This window comes from Macaca nemestrina, chromosome 5 (assembly GCF_043159975.1).
Source record: "Macaca nemestrina isolate mMacNem1 chromosome 5, mMacNem.hap1, whole genome shotgun sequence".
NCBI classification, from domain to species: Eukaryota; Metazoa; Chordata; class Mammalia; order Primates; family Cercopithecidae; genus Macaca; species Macaca nemestrina.
Window position 1 is genome coordinate 80,174,746 of NC_092129.1, and position 15,742 is coordinate 80,190,487.

General features: G+C 39.6%; 1 protein-coding gene across 1 annotated transcript in view; it reads right to left on the reverse strand.

The window, feature by feature from the left end:
* Window positions 1–15,455, reverse strand: part of LOC105478777 (PR/SET domain 1) — a 116,893-nt gene extending 101,438 nt beyond the window's left edge. Inside the window, exon 1 of the mRNA XM_011736413.2 lies at window positions 15,368–15,455. The gene's annotated coding sequence lies outside the window, so the exon portion shown is untranslated. The remainder of the gene's footprint in view (window positions 1–15,367) is intronic.
* Window positions 15,456–15,742: the final 287 nt, after the last annotated feature.

Sequence of the window (15,742 nt, forward strand, 5' to 3'; positions counted from 1 at the left end):
AGAAAGACAAAGGCAGTACAGGCAATGGCCAGGAACCAAGCATCTATTTTAGGCAAAGCATCAGGGGAAGCCTTGGAGAAACAGGGATAAAGAGCCAGTGTCTAGTCTCTGCCTTTACTTCCAGTAAGGGGCACCATCAAAGAGCCCCCTACTCCCTCTCACACTCAGAAGTGGCCTGACTGGGCCCTCCTTTCCTGCCTGCCTGTCCTGGGAGGGAAGGAGAATCCTAGAGAGCAGGAGCTGCTTCACTTATCTTGTCTGTATCCTCTGTGCCAGGCACTTAGTAAATATTCAGTGTGTTTGCAAATATTATAAAGGAGACACTTGTGGCAAAAGAGTGTGAAAGGGTGGGGATCCAGTGCACAGGTACTGAAAGGCTTTAAGGAGGGGTACCCCAGCTCTGCACATGGAGAAGATTCCCACAAGTGTGAGTCATGTGAGAAACACTGGGACCTTTTCTTTTTTTTTTTTTTTTTTGAGATGGAGTCTCGCTCTGTCGCCAGGCTGGAGTGCAGTGGCACCATCTCGGCTCACTGCAACCTCTGCCTCCTGAATTCAAGTGATTCTCCTGCCTCAGCCTCCAGAGTAGCTGGGACTACAGGCACACGCCACCACACCCAGCTAATATTTTTGTATTTTTAGCAGAGACAGAGTTTCACCATGTTGACCAGGTTGGTCTCGATCTCTTGACCTCGTGATCCACCCACCTCAGCCTCCCAAAGTGCTGGGATTACAGGTGTGAGCCACTGTGCCCAGCCCCACTGGGACCATTTCTTAAAATGCTTTGAAAAAATGCAGGATTAAGGTGCCTGAAGTTTAGTCTGTACATGATGTAAAGCCATTAGAGGTTCTGGAGATAAAAAGAGATTTCATCAAAATGGTACATTTTTCATGGAACAAACATTGAGTGAACACGCGGGGTGCAGTGGGGAAGAGGACAGGCCTGGCTCATGTCCTCATAGGGCATACTGACTACTGGTTAAGAAGCTTAGGAGATGGAAGAGCTTGGAGCTAGAGAAAGTCGTTAGGAGCTGCGTTTAGGAAAACAGAAAGAAGGCTAAAAGAATAGGTAGGCAGGCAGGTGACCCTGTTAGCTAACCTCAAGGGACGAATGACAGCAGGAGAACTCTTAGGTAAAGGAGAGCAAAGTCCAAATAACGTGGGAAGTTTATATATCACCTGCTTTGTTTAAAAGTCTTAAGAAATTAAAAAGATTAAAAGTACCAAGAATATTAGTTGTGAATATAACTTTAGAGTTGTCAATACCCCTATCTTTAGTTGCATGTAATTTGGAAGATGCAGTAGTAGATAACTTCACATGAATGGTCTGCTCAAATAGTATTGTAACAAAAATGACAGTTGCTTTTGTCTCAAATATATATTTTTTCCTTTTTGAGATAGATCTCACTTTGTTGCCCAGGCTAGAGTGCAGTGGCGCCATCTCAGCTCACTGCAACCACCGCCTACCAGGTTCAAGCCGTTCTCCCGCTTCAGCCTCCTGAGTACCTGGGATTACAGGCATCCACCACCATGCCCGGCTAATTTTTGTATTTTTAGTAAAGACAGGGTTTCACCATGTTGGCCAGGCTAGTCTCGAACTCCTGACCTGTGGTGATCTGCCCTCCTTAGCCTCCCAAAGTGCTGGGATTACAGGTGTGAGCCACTGTGCCTGGCCTGTCTCGAATAATTTTGGATTCACCAATTCCTAAAAAACATGTAGAATGGTAAGGAAGCAAACTAAGAAAAATGAGAGAGAAATCACTCAGAAGGAAGATAAATTAAGTCAGATGTGATTGTGACCAAGCCCCAGTGAAATACACTGGGGACGCTGCAGATAATAAGCATGACTTTGAGTGCAGTGTGTTGCCATGTCTTAGTACACCTTCCAAATTACACACAAGCGCCATACACAATCACTGAGCTGGAGAGTTTGAAGAGACCTTAGACATTTTAAGCTTACTGTGATACCCCCAGCCCCAGGGTGACGAGATTACTTTGCTCTGCTGTCAAAGTAGAGAAGCCATGAGGAACATGGCTGCCTTCCAGTTCAATATTCTTTTTCCACTACAGCACCATGCCTGAGTGGGGCATGGACCAGCCAGGACACTGCCTTCACCTCAAAAAACCGGAAAGAAGGAGGTAATTTCTCCATTATGTGTACCATCCAAACCCTGAGGATACTTTGATGATATCTGGCAAAGGTCTTATTTTCTTCCCTCTTTTTATTTTTATTTATTTTTCGCTGAGGAGATGAGGTGGAGATAACTCCTGGGAGGGCAGAGGAAAAGAGAAAGTATCTTCTACATACAAACAGAGATGATAAAATGGTATCTGATGTTAAATGATGTTGAGAATCTCAAGCTTCAATGTAGAGTTTAGGTTCACCCCACAAGGCTAATGTATTAAATTCTCAAAATTGCAAGCTCATTAGATAGGGGTCCGTGGAGGAAATTGAGCTGCTTCTTTCCTCGACATATTCTCCTCCTTACTACAAAGTAAAGATTATACCAAAAGTCACTAATCAACTACTCAGTTGTTATCTGGAGAAGTCAGTCCTACTATCCTTACAAGGGAGGAAAAAGAAAAAAGAAGTCACCCATCAGTCTTGGCTGAGTCTGCTAGAACACACGCATTAACTGTTTACACGCAGCATGTTTGCCTCAATCTAAACAAGTTCCTGCTGTCCCCGGAATACAGCACTTTCCATGCTCAGAGGAATGAGACACCTTCGTGAGAAGGAAGTGGAGGCTGTGCGAAAGTAACGAGCAGTTTGGATGAAGACTATCGTTGTTTTGAACGGAAGAGGCCAGAAGTGGCTCATCTAGGGTCACAAAACCAGTCTGTGACTTTACTACAAGCCTCAGATGTCTTCTGATGCTGGAGAAATAACCTTTCTGGATCCACAGGATTATAAACTGAAAGGGATCACAGCCTGAAGGATATCTAACCATAAAGTTTTCTCATTTCTAATACTAAAATTATGTAAGAACATAAAGCATAATCATCAAAATTTAAACCCATGAACTGCATGTATTTTAGTGGGGAGAGTCTTATGTATTTTCCTATAGTATAATTTTTCTTCTTCCTCATTCAGCCACCCCTTGTCAAAAAACAGAGCAGGAAATTCTTCAATTTGATACTTATATTTCCAGCCAAGCTTAAGTGTTTTAACGATAATTCTAGTGCAATGTGTGAAAAATTGAATCTCACAGTCAAGCTTTGTAAACCCAAAGTTTGGAATTGAAAGTTGCATTTTTTCCTAGTTTAAAATGTTTTTCATATTCATTTTACTCAAAATTCAAGGAGTGCTTGTGAACAAACAGAAAATCTAAACCTGACTGATTTTGCAAGTTATTGGAAGATTTGAACAAAATAAGTTCTCTTGAAATTAAACACCTGGTTTGACAGCTTCACTAATTACAGTCCACTCTACAGAGGAAGGCCAAGGCCTGTGGCCAAGCAGACAGATTAGCCACAGTTACTCAATAAGACAACTATTTAGTAGAGACAAACCCTGGGAGAGAAACCTAAGAAGTCATGTGCATATCCAAACAGGCTGCCACAGTGTAAAGAAATCCTCTTAAGTCACTTTCGGCTTCATTAGCACATGAAAATGGGGTAATTGAACATTCTTCAGCCTTCCATCAAGTGCCAAAATCAATCATTCATGGAAATTAAGTTTTGATAAGAGGTGTTTAAACACTGTCAAAGACTTCTTGAATGTGTCATTCTTTCAGCCTTAAGAAGATTGCAGCAAGCACTTAACTATATGAAAGAACCAGAGAATTAAAGGTATCAGACCTGTTGTAAATGTATTACATTATTAGAAGAATCATGTACTAGAAGAGGAAATCCAGCAAAGAGTTCATTGTTTCCATAAAAATATGTATTTTGGAAAGTTTTTACCCTTTCCACAAATATATCATTTTTAACAATTGTTTTTGATAAACTGATAAGTATACATTTTTAACAAGCATCTATTCCAAAAATGGTAGTTTTATGTTGACAATATATTTTTAAACACAAAATGGCAAAATGTGTAAAATGGAAGTGGGTGTAACTTTTGATGACTCTAATATGTTAAAATGCTTTTTAATATATTATTAACAGCATGTGTCATACATACCGTTATCACCATTACTATCCCGCCTCAAAAAAATTAATCCATATTTTGTGTTTCAAAATCCATTACACCTCCACAAACAAAACTTACCATTTTTTTCAGATAAACTATCTTCTGAATTGTAGGAAAACCAGAAAATAAGCCACTACAAAATCACTTGGCCCTTTTGTCAAACTATATTATTTCAGCCTGTAAATATTTGCAAAGCGTCAAGAAGTCACTCCGGTTATGCTTATCTTTGGTGCCACAAATAGTAGTCTCTTCAACAATGTTACTAGTCAATAGTTACATTCATTATTGCCAAATAAAAGGATTCTAAACCAAGAAGCTCTGATGAACGATTAACAATCTGTTTCAATATTCATGTTAGCATATATATTACTGTTTTTTTCCTACCCCCAATAGCTCACCTTTATCGTATCCATGGATGGACGCATACATTCCATCTCAGAAGCACCTGGGAAGTTCCCCCAGCAGCTTTCTATCTAGATGCCTATCAAAAACTTTGTTACAATAAGAGAGTGGAGAGGTCAGGCTACAGAGGGCCACGATAGCCCCTTTCCCTTTTCAGGTAGGTTAGCCCCCTGGGAACCTTTGATCTGATTATCAGCAAACACACACTCCCATATTTTGTACTCTCAGATATAGATTTCAGAAAAGGCGGGGAGAGCATTACCCACAAAAACAAAATGACTCTTTGCAAAACAGTCCATATACCTACACAAGGAAAGATGACCCCCTTCCTCCATCTGTCACTCCTCCACTGATACACCACTCACTCTCCCTTTGGAGAAGGAAGCAAACTGCAATTAAGGCAACAATGCTGGAATACAGGCACACAAAGCTGTTCTGCCTTGAGAACCGAGTACACTCAAGTCCAAAAATTAGCAAGATCTGGACCTGAGGTGGAAGTCTGTGCTCCTTTCAGATTCTTTATGTTCCAAATAAACCACCTACAAAACGTTTGATTGGAGCAGTCAGACAGGAATAAAAAGCACATGCATTACTAGGAGGCCTTCTTCCTAAGTGGTCAAAAGAAACAGCTAACCAATTTTGCCTAGAGAATGGTCTGAAAATCCAATTAATCCAACTACAAAATAAGAAAAATAGTAACAAAGACAAGGGCCAGAAGTATGTTACCAGCCCCAAATAAAAGTAATGCAGAAGCTAAAGATAATTTTTAAAAATGTTTAAGGATAGATAGCAAAGAAGCAAGGTAGAGTATGCCAATGAAATGAAACTAACAGACTGCAGCAGGGCACACTTAGCACCCAATAAACCTGCAGTCTGTGGGTGAAGCCTCCCTCTTCTTTCTAATCAACTCTTTCCCTTCCTTTCCCACCCTAAGTGTTAACTAAATTATTTAAAATGTCCTGAATGTAGGAAGCATGACACACAGTAGTCAGTATCTGATGACCTGCCAGGGAAGATCCTGATTTGTGTTTATAGTCCTGGTATAATTGTCCTTAATGCCCCCTTTCAGTCTCAAAAGTGTCCTGGTTTGAACAATACATTATACCGTCACTTTATGCATAACATGCATGCTTATGCATGATGAGTAAAGGAATCAATGAGAAACTACCTTAAATTCCAACTCTCTGTCCCTATGTATGTCTGTAAAGGTATTCTCTAACTAGGTATATCTTGGTCTTTCTTAACTTGGAATAAATCAACTTACATAAAAAGAAAAAGAACAAAAATAATCACAAACTAATAGCACTGTATTATAATAAAGTAAAAATTCCTAAACTCCATAACATGTAATCCTGCTGAATGTTCCAAAAGAGAATGGCCAACTCTATTCCTCCTCTCTTGGCCACACGCAGTTGAGGAACCTGGTCAAGTGAAACTCAGAACAGAAAAGGATGAAAAATTGAGAAACATCAAGCCCTTGAACCAGCAACCGCACTCTCTATAGGTAAACACGGAGTATCTAGGACCAATCCTTGACAAGTTATAACATGGAATGAATAGAATGCCTCAAATATCATTTTTTCTTCTAGTGGGCAAAGGCAATAAGTAAGAAAATAAATCTCAAAATATTTATGAAACAACTATGATGTCAAGTCACATTTGATGAGGATAATCAAAAATATTTTCTAAGTTTGTATAAAGCAGGATACATTTTAAAAATCTTAAGATTTAGACATCTTTCTACCTTTTAACATTAAAATTCATTTCTAATATTAGATGCCTTAAGGATGAAAGAATCCAAAATAAATTTCCAATTAAATAAAACTATGACAATCACACTTTTAATCACTCCCCAAAATAAACATATTATGAAACCCCTTATCATCACCCATAGCCACCATTATCTAACCATGTCCCAGCAACATCAACAAGGTAAATGTTTATAAGCAATTCTCTCGGAAGTTAAACATTAAATTAAAAAATTAAAACACCACTAAGAACCTCGTGATGACCTGAAGGCATTTTAAGAGCAGCAAGGGTTAGAAGGGCAGCTCTCAAATAACACCCATTGTTCTACCTCTGCTTAATAACAAAAGGAGAAAAGAAAGCGATTACCTGGCCTTACCTCTACATCTCAATTCAAATGCTACTTAAGAAAACAAAAAGCCTCATTTTTTTTTTTTTGCAACCCAACACTCTTCAGCTTAGTCAAGCTCCAATTTTTTTTAATCTAAATTAACTTCTCCAACTTTGTTCATGCACTGAAATTCAGGACAGCCAAATTCAACAGCAGGTTTCAAGTTAATTTGGTATCAACCACATACTGCATTTCAATGAAGACCCAACAGTTAAATAGAGAAACTATTAAATATTTCCAGTTTCAAATCTACAAAAAGTGATTATGGATATTAGCTCAAAAAATACTTTTTATAATGTTTTCCCACTTTTTAAAAAGTATATCTACTGACCCTACAATCCATACAGGAGAGCAAAACACCAAGAATAACCAAGACAATTTTGAAAGACACAGTTGGGAACTCACTCTATCAGATATAAAGGATACAGCAATTTTCTCCAGTGTAATGGAACAAGGATAGTGGAAAAAAGACAAATAGACCAATGACAAGAAAAGAGACATACACAAATATACATGAAACCGATACATGATAGAGATGGCATTTTAAAAGTATAAGGAGAGGATGGGTTACTTAACTAAAGGTGCCTGGATACTTAGTTATCCACTTAGTAGAGAAAAACAGCTTTCTATCTCATAACAACAATACATTTTGGGTAAATTAAATACTCAGCAAAATTTTATGAAACTTTTAGAAGAATATATGGGTAAATATATCTATAACTTTTAGATGAGAATTTCTTAAAAGACAAAACAAACTCTACAAGATGAATACATTTCATTGTATTAAAAACATTCTGCATTTTTAAGACACCATAAACAATGCAAGGCTAAACCAAAGATTTAGGAAAATATTTTTACAGGAAACATACCAATAAGGAATTAGAATCCACACTAGACACAGAATAATAAATTATTAATAAAAACAAATCTCCCCAAATAAAAAAATGAGCAAAGGACAAGAACAAGCAATTCACAGCAGAAGAAAATCAGGTGTCCAAGAGTGAAAAGATGTTCAATTTCACTAGGTCAGGAAAACATAATTTAAAAATGAGTCACCATCTTAGACCCAGCTGAAGTGGAAAAGTATTTGAAAGTCAGACCTTATCAAAGTGTTGGTGACAATATACTTGCAAAAGGAACACTCACATTAAGCTATAATAGTATCGGTGTAAATTAATGCAACCACTCTGAAAATCAATTTAGTGACACTTATCAAAGTTGATAATATTCATACCCTACGACCCCACAATTCCATTTCTATGTGGTGCCCTAGAGAGACAATTATACCTGTGCATAAGGAGATACATATGAGAAGTTCACAGCAGCCTCATTTGAAATAGTGAACATTATAAAATAGATACATAAATAATGGCATGTCCATTAACAGACTACTACAGTATTGATAATGGAATAAAACAAAGCAACATATATCAATATGAATATATTGATGTTCAGAAAATGTTATGTTCAGAAAATTATGTTCAAAAAAACATAATGCTTAGTTAAAAAGAACACATGTATATGATATGATACTATTTATGCCAGCTTTCTTTAATAAGACAAACATTACTATAAACACATACAGATATAAAAGTCTGTACATAAGTGGAAATTACATACATGGAAAACATACACGGAAATAACCTTGGTGAGGGAGGGAGGGAAAAGAGATGGAAAGAGTATACAGGAGGCTTTAACATTAAAAAATGTACATATTTTAATTTTTTATTTTTTAAAGATGGAGTCTCACTATGTTGCCCAGGCTGGAATGAAGTGGCTATCCAAAGGCACTATCATAGCTCACTGCAAGCCTTGAACCCCTGGCTTCAAGCGATCCTCCTACCTCAACCTCTGCCTCAGCCTTGAGAGTAGCTGGGACTACAGGCGTGCACCACTGCCCCTGGCTTGTATATTTTTTAAAGGTGAGATAAAGATGGCTTTGAAATGTCTTGGAGACAGGTACACAGAAATAAGTATATTGGAGACAGGTGTTGGTTTATAATATTCTCTATAGTTTTTGGTATAGTTGAAATACATAGATAATGAATGCCGGGTGCGGTGGCTCACGCCTGTAATCCCAGCACTTTGGGAGGCCAAGGCGGGCGGATCACGAGGTCAGGAGATCGAGACCATCCTGGCTAACATGGTGAAACCCCATCTCTACTAAAAATATAAAAAATTAGCTGGGCATGGTGGCAGGCGCCTGTAGTCCCAGCTACTCGGGAGGCTGAGGCAGGAGAATGGCGTGAACCCAGGAAGCGGAGCTTGCAGTGAGCTGAGACTGCGCCACTACACTCCAAACTGGGCAACAGAGCGAGACTCCGTTAAAAAAAAAAAAAAAAAGAAAAAGAAAAAGAAATACGTAGACGGTCACATACTTTACCCTTTAAAAATAACTTAAAATACTCTGAAACTCTTGGATTTAAGTTGGATATTTTTGCAAATATCATTTAATCTCAATAACTTATATTTAACCCACAAAGAAATTGAGGCACTGCACTCCAAAGGTTAGATGAGCTTGTTGGTAAACACTAGGTCTAAGTTTATTTCTACTGCAGTCATGGTCCTGAGCCAGTGCAAGGAGGGCATGGGATTGGAAGGTAGCTTAGGTACACCTGAGCCCATCACACAATGACACTCAAGTCTGAGGGGACTTAGCATAAGGCAAGTAACAGCAGTGCCAACACACATAAAGTTCACAGGAGGAGTGCCCCTGGCTGAACAAAATGTTTCCTTGGATGTTAAGTCTACACTGGACTGTCAGGAGTAGACAGTAATATGATGAGCAGAGGCACTGGGTCGACTGCGTACTTGGGACAGAACCCTGGTTCTGAGGTGTAGTGTTCTACCTAATCATGACTCAGAAACTTCCTGGAACTGGTGTCTTGCTCTAGTTTAATGCTCCCCCCCAAAAAAAGCAAAAATCGTGTGTCACTTTTGTATACAAATTTTGTTCTGATTGATCACAATGTGTTTTCTAATTTTTTTTTTTTTGGTAGAAATGGGGTCTCACTATATTGCCCAGGCTGATCTCAAACTCCTGGCCTCAAGAAATCCTCCTGCCTTGCCTCCCAAAGTGCTGGAATTACAGGTGTGAGCCACTGCTGCCCAACCCCCTGTTATCTAAATTTTATGAAAAAATACATTTGGGTTGGGCGTGGTGGCTCATGCCTGTATTACCAGCACTTTGGGAAGTCAAGGCAAAAGGATCACTTGAGTCCAGGAGTTTGAGACCAACCTGGGCAACATAGTGAGACCCCACCTCTATAAAAATTAAACCAAATTAGCTGGGTGTGGTGGCACATGCCTGTGGTCCCAGTTACTTGGGAGGCTGAGGTGTGAGGATTGCTTGAGCCTGGGAGGTTGAGACTGCAATAAACTGAGATTATGCCATTGAACTCCAACCTGAGTGACAGAGTGAGATCCTGTCTCAAAAAAAAAATTATATATATATATATATGTATTAACTTTTAAAAATCCCAGTGCAAAATAATAGCCAGGTTGATTATAGTAACCCAATATAGGGAAGATGGATGTTACCAGCCTGGCAGAGGCAGAACTATAAATGGTAAAAATAGTTTTCTTTTGATGAAAATTGACTAACAGTCCTCAGGCAGACAAAGAAAAGATGTGAAATGAAGAAATGAAATACTGGGAATTCATGTCATTTTATTTTAAATTAGGTGGACTAGCTTCCCAAAGTCTGACTGAAGAAGAAACTTTTTGAAACTGGTAATCCTAGGAGAAGCAAAAATCTAAATACAGTAAAATTAACTGTCATACGTATAGAAAGAAACCAAGTATATCCATTTGACTTATGGGTTTCTTTACAGATAAACTTCTTATCAAGCAAAATGTTGCACCTTATATATTTATGTTAGAGACAGAAATGTCAAATGTTGTAAAAAGTTTTTTCAAGTATGTCTTATATTTAAAGTATTCCTTCTTTTTTTTTTTTTTTAGGAGATAGGGTCTCGCTATGTTGTCCAGGCTGGCTTTGAACTCCTAGGCTCAAACAATTCACATGCTTCAGCCTCCCAAGTAGCTGGGACTACAGACATGTGCCACTTCTCACAGTTTAAAGTATCATTTCAATTAAAAAATTGAAAAAAGGTTAATATTTAGCCACAAGCTTTCGGCTTGATGGACCCAGAATACAATATACAGATACTTCAAATGTGAAATGCTGCGAGAGGCAGCAATGTTTATCTATAAGAGCAAACTTTAAAAACCACAACCAGAAGTAAATTAAATTTGTAACAAAAATACTTAAAATTCATTTATTCAAAGTCCCTGCACTTTGTTTAACATAAAATAGAAACCAACTAAACATACACAGTTTTCTAATAGAATATTTCTAAACTTAACCAGTTTGCTTTTTAATTCTGCTTGAGCATACAGTATTAAGGTACATTTTTGAAGGGCAAGAAACCATCATATTTAAAACCTCACTACTGAACAATAAAATACTACTGAAATAGAAAGTATAGTTCCTTTTTTCAGTACATAATCTAGAAGTTCTCATCCAAATACCCATTACAAAGTCCAGAGATCTCTTCTGTTTTCCAGCATTTTCTGCTACTTTGTAATGCCTCCAATGATTTTATAATTTCCAATGGGTAAAGGAATGCTTCAAAATCTCTTCTACAAATATGGAGAATAGAAGTTTATGAGGGTAACCCCTCCAACCTACTTCCCTTAAAAAAGGTGTATAAGCGAGTTGACAGCAGAACTCAGGGAACCTCTGGTACTAAGGTGTCATCACTACTAACCGGTTAAGGAGATAAGACTGGGCCGATTCCCAAATGAGACTGAAGCAAATGTAAATGAGAAATGTTATTAATGTTAATGAAGAACAAACAATTTTTTAAAGAAAGGACTAAAATTCTATTAACCAAGCAAATATCCTAGTATTTAAAAAGAGAGAACGAACTGAGAAAAATGAATTTTTAAAAATATTATAATCCTGGCCCAGACTTTCAGGACTTCCAGGACACATGAAGAAGCTCTAGAACAATTGAGACTGCAGGAAAAACTACTTAGTACAATATATATATTAAAAAAATCATTCAACAGAGATTCTGTTAAAAGGTAGAAAAGAAAAGAAAAGAAAAGCCTTACGAAACTGCTATTAATAGAAGCTGCAGCCCCATCCCAGTGCCTTAGGCTTATTGGTAAGGCCTGTTTATTTGGAAGGCTGAGTTACTGGTCTTCCACTTCTTACCCCAGTCCTTATAGTATGTGCTCAATACACATTTGTCATTTAAATTTTATTGGGCATCTAGAATTTTTTTACTGCTCAGAACTCCAGCAGCCTGTCATTGTATAGTCCAGGGCAGATAAGTGAAAGAATCCTAGTCATTAAAGAAGCTGAAAAATAAGTAGTAGCTGTTGCAAGTACAGGCTTTGTTTTCTTATTTACTTCAATGTGGCAAACCAAAATCGTGGTGCTGAGCCTCCATGCCAGGAGACAGTCAATTTGGCAGAAATCACATTTAATTTGTGTCAGAAACATAGGATTCTACTAGCCCTCTGTCAAAAGAGGTAATATCAGCCCTATCTATCCTTCACACTCAGATAGATATAGAATCCCAAGAAGACAGACCTCACTTTGTAATGTTCTCTCTTGGCACTTGAAAAAAACTTTTTATTTAAAATAGCCATAAAGATCCACTAAAGGATGATAGGTTATTTGCACAGAGGCTGCAGTTTGTTCAAAACCAAATAGATTTCAAAATATGGCATATGTTAAAATGCAGTCCCAACCATAAGACGTTTTGGCAGCAGAGGAGTTGAATGCTATAGAAAACATATTAACTTCCCCCCCTTTCCAATGTGTAGGAAACAGGTAACTTACAATGACAAATCTTCAACACACCATATAGAGTTTAGAAGACCTGATGCCATAAGAATTAAGAACTGGATATATTAGAACATCCCACTCAATATTTTGTCTTACCATTGTATATTCAATTTAAAAATGATTAATTGTTAATTAATTTTTACTACACCAAGTAGAACCAGTGACTGCCACATTTATCTGACAATTATAGAGAATTTGATCTTTGTGCTTATATTTCAGGGTACTGGAAGTTTGACAACATTGATTTAGATTAAATTATACATATTTGAAAGCTATATTTAGATGAAGAGTTGCTTAAGCATATTCTTTTTAACACTCAGTTTATGAGAAAAGTTATGTGTTATCTGATCAGGAATATGTTGTATTTTAAGGATTTCACCTCATCTGGCTGACTTTTAAAAATCAGCAAATATTTTTAAAGTAGAATTTTTAAGATCAGAAAGAAATCAAGTTTGAAAAAAGAGGTTTTGGAGTGAGAGAGAAGGGTCATATCCTACTTAAGGCTTTTTCAACACAGAGCAAGGAAATGGTGCCACTACAAGATCTGGTACAAATGTTTTCCTACATTTTTGAACCACAATGTTTAAAAGCATCGTATTTTAATTTCAGGCCTTATAAACTAAAGATGTCCCCGAAAATTAATTACACTTTTTATTTTGGATCAGAGTTTGTGGCTGACAACATCTGTTAGAAACTTCATTGTGCTCCTAATTAAAGAACCAAGTCTAGCTGACTGATGAAAAAAGAAAAAAAAACTTTAATTCAAAGGAAAATGTAATACTGTGAAAACAACCAAATAATTTTCCTCCACAAATATTCTCCCTGGGAGAAACAGGCTTTCGGTGGGAGCACAGGTTTTCAGTCGTCTGTGTCATGTATCTAGTGTACATTTTATTATTTTTCCCATTTACTGTGTCTTTTCTATTACGTTACAGCTGAAGGTTTTACTTAATCAATTCTCTTCTGAAACGCTCTTCCTCTGTCCTACACTATGGTAGCTTCAGCAATGACTGCCAAGTAAAACACCTTTTCTTTTTGTTTCCTCCCTTATGCTTTGAAATTTTGTTATCCGTTTCTGTAGACATCAACATATTTAAAACTTTAAAAAACATTTTTCCCAGAAGGTTCTGTTAGAAGGTAGAAAAGAAAGCCTTATGAGAACGTCCCCCAGAGTGCCCAGAGGGCTGCGTGAACATGCCCAGCCAGGTTATGAAAGATCATTGATCCAAAAGGGAACGTGACAACGCCGGGTAGGTGCCCCAAGCTAGCACCTGTCCCGACCCTCTTCCGCGCCAGCCTAACCTATGCACTTGTCACGAACCGAGGACCTAAAAGAAGGCGAGGGAATGGGAAGGAGGATGAAGCTGGTCAAAAGCTCGCATTGTCACTCCGGAGCTTTTGCGCTTGACTCATCTCTCTGGCTTTCAAAACCGGGAAGTGCGCGGCTGCGACGGCGTCGGGCAGCGTGCTCCTCGGAGAAAACACGCGCTCTAATCCTCTCGACCAGAGGCTCTCCTCGGTCTCCGCCAGAAAACTCAAGCCCTCCGCAAGCCGGGAGGCTCCTGCGACCAGCACGCCGTCCCCGGACCGGCCGGACCGCGTGGCCGGGCGCGCATTCCCAACGCGGCGGGACTGGAGCGCTGACAAACTGTTTTCAGTTTGCACACTCAGCCGTCCCCGCCGCGGAATCTGCTCCAAGAAGATGTCGTTAGGCAGTTACGGGCAGGACTGATGCTTTGACCGCAGGGGGGATCCGGGCAAAGATTTATCTGGAAGTTTGTCTTGCACAACCCACTTCTGGAGTCCCGCGACACTCCAGACAAAAGGACGGGCTCTAAACCTATCTCGAGAGTCCTCTGGACCTGCTGTTAGGACCCTAGTTCTCCTCACCTCGTCCAAATGAACTCAGCATTCGGCAACTTCTCGTCTCCACCTCCATCCCCCACCCCGTTTTTGGTGAGCGACTTTTTTAAAAGGGGGCTCGAGCTCGGAGAACAAGAAACCTATAGAGAAGCTATCCCCGCGCTGTCACGCGTCCCCGCTCGTCTTCCAGCGGAAGCGTCGCTGTAGGGTGGCAATGGTGTATTTTTTTTTTTTAATTACGCAATTTAGGAGAATGCAGTCCAGTCCAGAGCCGCTAGCTGTGTACGCACTGAGCTAGGTAGAGTTCACCGTGGAATTTGCTTTTCCAACAACGACCCCGGGGGAGAGCCTGGGCCCCTTTAGGCGGCGTCTTACCTCGCCCCTCGCCTCCCTGCGTCTTCGGCGACCGATCAGTAGATGCGGCGTCCCCAGCGCGGCACCCGAGCCCAGCCCAGCAGCGCGGGCTCTTCGCCTCCCTCGCCACGGTCCCCGCGCTTTTTAAAACTTTGGGCGCAGCTTTTGCGTGACTGACCAGGAATCAGTGTTCCTGCCCCACTTAAACTAGCGTACAAATAAATACCTTACCCTCCTTCACGTTTCATAAATTAGGAAAAGGCATAAAGCTTACATTCCCCCAAATTAGCTGTCTCCGACTCTGCGATTCGTTTACCCTTCCAAGTTGGTGACACGAAATTCTATTCTCCAAACAAACCGTAATGATCAATCCAATGTCCCTTTCTACTCCGCTGTAATAGACTGAAGAATTAATGCCAGAGGAAAGCTATCTATTAACACTGCCAGAGTTTACAGATTAAGCGATATCAGAGCCCCATACCGTCTTTTACTATCCCTCATTCTGGGCGTGATTCCCTCTTCACTAAAATCCTAGCCCAAATGTATTTTGTCCCCTACCCTTGATTCTTTGAAAATCTATTTCCTAAAATAGCAAACGTAACGTTTTAAAGACCTTCTAACGTCACCCTCCTCATCGCAGTCCTAAGCGGCACACCAGCTCAGCCCAGCCCGCTCCTGAAGACACTGAAGCAGGAAACCCAGCAATCTTCCAAGTGGCACCTTCCCTGCTGGCCTAGATAAACCTAGAAAGCAAGCAACTTCAATGAATGCAAACTAAGCTTTCCTGAGGAGAAACGTCAAAGCAGCTACAATCAGTCTCTGATTACACAAACATACCTAGGGGCAGGTTGGAGTGAGAAGGAGGGCTTTAGGGGTGGGGGTTGCCTACCCAGAGGTGGCTGAAACCAGTTATCCTATTGTTACTGAGTTTAGGAAAGCTAGCTTTTGTTTCGTGGTGGATGCTGGGGGTCAAACCCGAGATGCCAGC